The sequence below is a fragment of the Erigeron canadensis genome, chromosome 1 (genome assembly GCF_010389155.1).
Source record: "Erigeron canadensis isolate Cc75 chromosome 1, C_canadensis_v1, whole genome shotgun sequence".
Classification (NCBI taxonomy): Eukaryota; Viridiplantae; Streptophyta; class Magnoliopsida; order Asterales; family Asteraceae; genus Erigeron; species Erigeron canadensis.
In genome coordinates, this window is record NC_057761.1 from 15,063,050 (window position 1) to 15,069,101 (window position 6,052).

At 35.1% G+C, this 6,052-nt stretch overlaps 1 long non-coding RNA gene across 3 annotated transcripts; it reads left to right on the forward strand.

Moving 5' to 3' along the window:
* Nucleotides 1-2,730: 2,730 nt before the first annotated feature.
* On the forward strand, nucleotides 2,731-5,981 carry LOC122584894. 3 transcript variants are annotated; one of them, XR_006321613.1, is made up of 7 exons: nucleotides 2,731-2,898; nucleotides 3,255-3,356; nucleotides 3,448-3,577; nucleotides 3,654-3,792; nucleotides 3,878-4,017; nucleotides 5,321-5,386; nucleotides 5,884-5,981. It is a non-coding gene; the product is annotated as an uncharacterized LOC122584894 (long non-coding RNA). The 3 variants fall into 3 exon arrangements; XR_006321614.1 differs by lacking the exon at nucleotides 5,321-5,386; XR_006321612.1 differs by lacking the exon at nucleotides 5,884-5,981 and having other exon boundaries at nucleotides 5,321-5,539.
* The last annotated feature ends 71 nt before the right edge of the window (nucleotides 5,982-6,052 follow it).

Below are 6,052 nucleotides of genomic sequence, written 5' to 3' on the forward strand. Positions count from 1 at the left end.
TATCAAGACCTACTAATTTGACGAATTTGTATTGTCATTGTAAACAATCTTGTCTATCGATTTTACCAAACCGTTAACACTTTGAATTCTATTATCTATTGTTGTTTATTATCTTGTTACCACAAGTTAACACCTATCAATTGTACCCAATCGACTAGAATAATATACTCCTAAACCTAGATACCTCTAAATCATTCATACATTATCAACAAAACAGTAGATAAGAGCATAAGAACACAAAACATTAAGATTACGACAAAACGTTTAACAATCAACTTGAATTCAAAAGATTATGCAACCATTATTCAATGTGTCACTTCATATCAGTGGATGATAAAGTTATTTAGCTACTCATAATCATAAACATAGCACAAAGAGTAAAAGTATAAGAGAACATATTGTACCAATGTGTAGAAAACAAGTAGAAGCTAAGAAAATCGATAACCGAATGCCTTGAAGCTCACGAACAACCCCTAGACCTTGATGGACGAAAAAGCTGCTGAATATTGCCCCAAAGAACCCTAAAATCGACTGGAGGTGATTGTATATCGAATGGGAGGGTTTTGGTCTTGTATTTATAGTGAAAAATCAAAAACCCTTCAGCCGACCTAGTTTATGCGCAACACAGAATGGTTGTGCGCAGCACAAACTCCTTCTTTCCAAATTTCAGACTTTCCTTGCCCCGATATGCGCCGCATGCCCCTCCTGTGCGCCGCACAGGAACTTTTGCCAAATTCCCTGACCAAAATTACATAATTCTGTGCACCGCACACCACTTCCATGCGCCGCACGATCTTCCACAATTCACGAAACTTGTATTTTTCAACTCGTCTTCACTCGTACTCGTCCAAGAATCATCCTAATGCATCTTTTAACCTTCCAAATGCCATTTCAAACCAATGTACCTGTTCTATTCCTGCAATCACTAACAATACCATCAAAGCATCGAATATACATACAATTTACACATTATTAAGCTTAAAACGACTTAGAAACGATTTGGGAATGTATATATATATGGACATATCAGGATCCTTGATCCTGTATTGGTAAATGTAGTCCTTAAATCAATGTTATCCAGATATATAAGGATCTTGATATTTTCAAGACCTGTGATCAAACTAAAGAATATACGTCTAGTATATTAGATTTTATTTGCAGGAATTAGGTCAAAGACGCGTCTTATATTAAAAACGTGCCACAACAGCTAGTCTACTACTTCGTCCACAAGAATCGGGATTGAAAACAGAATTACTTGAAGAAGAATAAGTTCTCAACAGTCATGCAAGTCAAGTCAGCGAAGAAGAGTAATTCAAGGAAGATCCCGAATATTTCGGAAATAATGTTCAACGTCTAGCTCTATAAATAGAAGGAAGATTGATCTGCACAAGGGACGAACATTCTCATCTGTACTCACACCTTTACAACACTTATTCAGCAATCATCATCAACAACACTTTAATTTATTAGCGTTTCATAGTTCATTCAATTATTCATTTCATTGTAATCGATCATTCATAAACAAATATCGTAATAAAAGAATAACTGGACGGTCGATTGCATCCTCCCGGGGTTTTTACCTAAGATCACTTAATTGGATCAAGGGTTTTTCCTCGTCAACAAAATTCCGATGTCTTTGCTTTTATTTGCAATTTCATTAAGCTTTTACGTTATTTTATTCTATTTTACATTATCTTCAACTGTTTTCTTATTTACTCAAAGTATTTCGATCTCAAAGATCTTCTCAAACTCAGTACAAACTCTTAGTTTATTTATTTTTGATAAGAAAACATTCCTTTTTATTTGAAGATCCTTGAACACCAAACCCTACTTACAAATCTTCGGTTGATTATTGATCCAAAATCCTTTCTGAAATTATGTTAGGTAATTTTTGACCGAAACAGTAGTCATGTGCTCAAGATGAAGAGCATTTTTGACAAAATGGAATCAATGGATTATGCTTATCATAAAGATGTTAAAGTTGACATGATTCTCAAATCCCTTCCTAAGGAGTTTGAGAGTTTTGTACAAAACTATAACATACACTCTATGAAAAAGACTGTAAATGAACTCCATGATATGCTAAATGAATTTGAGAAAACGATTCCAAAGAAGTCCAATGACCCAAATGTTCTTATGATCAAAGGGGGTCGGATCCAGAAAGCTAAAAGATCGCACGAAGCTAAAGGGAAGTTTGATGGTAAAGGCAAGGGTAGGCAAGTTGCGAAATCTTCCAAACTAAAGAAGACTCCTCCGGCTAAGAAAGAGCATCCGGCTAAAGAGCATAGTTGCCATCATTGTAATGAAGTCGGGCACTAGAAGAGGAAGTGTCCTAAGTATCTTGCCGAGTTAAATGTGAAGAAGAAGCAAGCTAGCGGCGCTAGTATTTCAGGTATCTTCACCATTGAATTATTTTCCTTAACTAAGCGTAAATCTTGGGTTCACTACTAGAAACATGGCTATCCTTGACCCGCTTTTTATGACCCATGCTAATTGATGACGCGTAAAGTGAGAAGTCATAAAAATACTATCATAAATTATAAAGTCTAAAGGGTTTATGACACGCATTTTTTAGTGTCATAAAAAAAATAAGGTAACACGTGGGTAAGTGTCTAATTGTGGTCTTATTATTTTGTTTTCGGCTATTGAAAAAAGCTTCCCGCCTGACAAAAAAAAAACCAAAAAAAAACCCTAGTACTGATAAAAAAAAAAAAAAAAAAAAAAAAAAAAAAAAAAAAAAAAAACCCATTCAATGACGATCGATCGATTACCAAAATCTGCTCCAAAATCGATCGATTGAAGGTTCAAATTCCGCTTTCCAAAAAAACCCTAAATCTACACAAATTCCGGTCCAATCGATACTGATGATTGGAAGGGTTTCTTCGAGATCTGATTTCAGTAAATTCTCTTTTTTTTATTTAAGTTTGTTACTTAATTTAGGTGCAATTTAGTTTGATTTCAATTTCTTCAAAATCTGATTTAAGTTTTTTTAAGTTTTTTTTTTTTATCTAAATCTTATTATAACCCTTATATATATATGTATATATGTGTGTGTGTGTGTGTGTGTGTGTGTCTGTATATCGTGGTCGTAGTGGAAGTGTATGTATACTTTGGGAGTGAATTTTTTTGATTTAGGCATTGTGTGATTATTATATTGATATTAATAGTGGATTTAGGGATGTTCATAGTCTCATAGTTTCTCATTGGGTTTGGTAATGATATAGCTTCTCTCAAATGCCTGTTTTTTGCTGCAGGCCGTCATCTGGTCACATTCTTGAAGCCTTACACATTGATCCCGCATCTGGTGTATCTGTTGATAGTGAAAGAAATGCCAAATTGTCAAAGCCACCCACGGGGTACTTTTGTTTGTTGTTTATGTTCTGTTCTGTTCGCTATAAAAGCACCATACAGTACCTAATATTCTTATGTTCTTTGTTGTCTTGGCAGATCTTCATCAGGATTAGCCAAGTTAAGTAAGCCTTCTGGTACGGAATTCTTGCTAAACAGCAGGGAGAGAAAAAAGAAACACCCCAGGAGCGACTTAAGCGGATTATGAGCAAACAACTAAATAAGCAGAGTAAACTTCATTTTTTTTTTTTGTCGATTTCATTAGTTCTAGGCTAAAATTTGCCGTTAATATCTTGTCTTCGCAGTCAAGAAAGATATTGCTGCTGAAATGGCTAAGAAACGAGAACAAGAGCGACAAAGGCTTGAGAAACTTGCAGAAACCAGCAGACTAAGTAGACGCAGGCACCGAAGCCGAAGCAGGAGTTTCAGCCGCTCACCTCCAAGGTGGTCTATTTTTATTTGATGCCGATGGACTGTAAATGAGTCTTTTATGCACGCTTGTGGTTCTAAGAGGTTTATGTATTTTCAGACGATATAGGCGCAGTAGAAGTCCAAGCAGGGGCAGAAGTTCTAGAAGATATCGTTCACGCTCTCGCTCCCGGTCCCGTTCTGTAACATCTCTCCGGTCTCGTTCCATATCTCGCTGTCGCTGTGACATCCAAAATTAAGGTACTAGATATTTAATTTTGTTTTATATAAATACTTTGGATAAAAGACCTTTTACTAGAATTTTAATTGATAGTTAGAAGGTTAAATATAACTGGTTAAAGTAAGAGTAGTATTATTGAACAAGTTTAGAAGTTTGATAAAAATTGTGATGGTAAAGTCGGTTCCTAAATCCCAGCATGAATCCGTAGACTTTTCCAACTCTTTAAGTTATATATATAGAACATACGAACCCTACCTTCCATTTACAATAGCTCTTAGTCGGTAAACCATCTGAGAGAGTTTTGAGAGGGAGAGAAACAACAACAGCAACGAGTATTGAAGGGAGTTCTGGTAGGAGTTTCGTTGTGGTAGTCTCGATTTAGCTGCGGTCACGTTAAGGTAACACCCTCCCGCCGCTAGTTAGATTTCATATTGTTATTGTACCATCAGAATCCTAACTAGGACACTATGCAGTTGGTTGAGCTAGCGAGGTTTAATGATCAGTCGATTAATATATGTCTTTCACAATGAGTCGCGATTTCCTTTGTAACTAATTACCAATGCTTATTTTGATCAGTTGCTATGGGGTATGGTGATATATGTGTATGTTTGATAGATACAGAATGATAAGGTCTTTAAAGAATGATTTATTGAAAATTCTATTGAGTCTTGTAGGTTGGCAAGGTTTCTGTAAATATATGTATTTATGTACACATAGTAGTAGCAGTAGTAGTAAAGGAGATGGTAATACTAGTTTTGTTTTATGAATATTTTAAAGGGAGGTTTTGGTTTTTGAATGTAAGAAGATTTCATTAATCATTTAGTCACGTGTATTTCTTTTAGATTAGTTTTAATTATGAGCTAGCTAGTCTCTAATAAAATGGTAATTATATAAAAGAAGGTTAAAGTAAGATACTGTCAGCCAACATCTATGTTTGTGTCAAGCGTTTCTGCAATCACCATATTTATATTTTTTTTACATAAAGTAATAGTGTTATTGTTGTACATTTAGGAGTTCAGTCAGTTTGATGCAGCAGTAATAGTTTTTAATCAACTCATAAATGGTGTATGTTAAATTAAGTATATGATATTTTATTGGCAGTTTAATGAAAAGGGATTTTGTAAAAGTGGGTTTATGACTAGTATAGATCACGTTTTAGAGGCTCAACCAGTTAGCTAGGGTCCTAGTTTAGGCATGTAGAAGGTAGTTATTTTATAGAGAAGTTTAGTAAGAAGTCATATTATAAAATTGTAGGAAGCTTGCAGAGAAAGTTCGAAAGTTAGGCAGGCACTTATGGAAAACTAATTATAGCCAATTTTGCAGGGTGAAGTACTAATAAGGCAAAGAAGTTAATGGAAAACTAATTATCTCATCAATGAGCAGAGGAAGGTTATTGGCTTTACGTGTCTCTGAGTTTACCGGTCTTGAATTCTATATACTTTAGCGGTTGTAAACTTTTATGGTTAATTTTAGAATTTTAAAATTACTTGTGGTTGTATGAAACACATTGTTTTGATATGTATGAAATGCACTCTTTTGCTATTTGTGTGTTTATTTGTATTATGAGATTAACTGTTATTTAATGTGTGGATATTAATAATTTCATAAAAAATATTTAAAAAAAAAAAAATATGGACCATGACACGCAAAAAAGGAGTCATAAAAGTTTTTCATAAAGGTTTGTCATAAATGTGTGTCATAAGTGCGCGTCATAGACGGATGACGCAGAAATGCGGGTCATGAATCTTTATGACTGGTCCTTCCTTGACGGACATTTACGCGTCATCCGAGCTCTTCTTGACGGGCATTGCGCGTCAAAGATGGGTCTGTTTGTAGTAGTGGTTTATGACACTGGCTGTGGAACTCATATCTGTAATGAATTACAGGGACTTAGGAAAACGAGGAAGCTGAAGCCCGGAGCTTTGCAGTTGGTCGTAGGCAATGGTCTACCAGCACCTGTTGAAGCAATTGGAGAATTTCATTTAGTTCTTTTCGGTTTAATTATTGTTCTAGACAATTGTCATTATGCACCTTCTATTACTAGAGGTGTCGTTT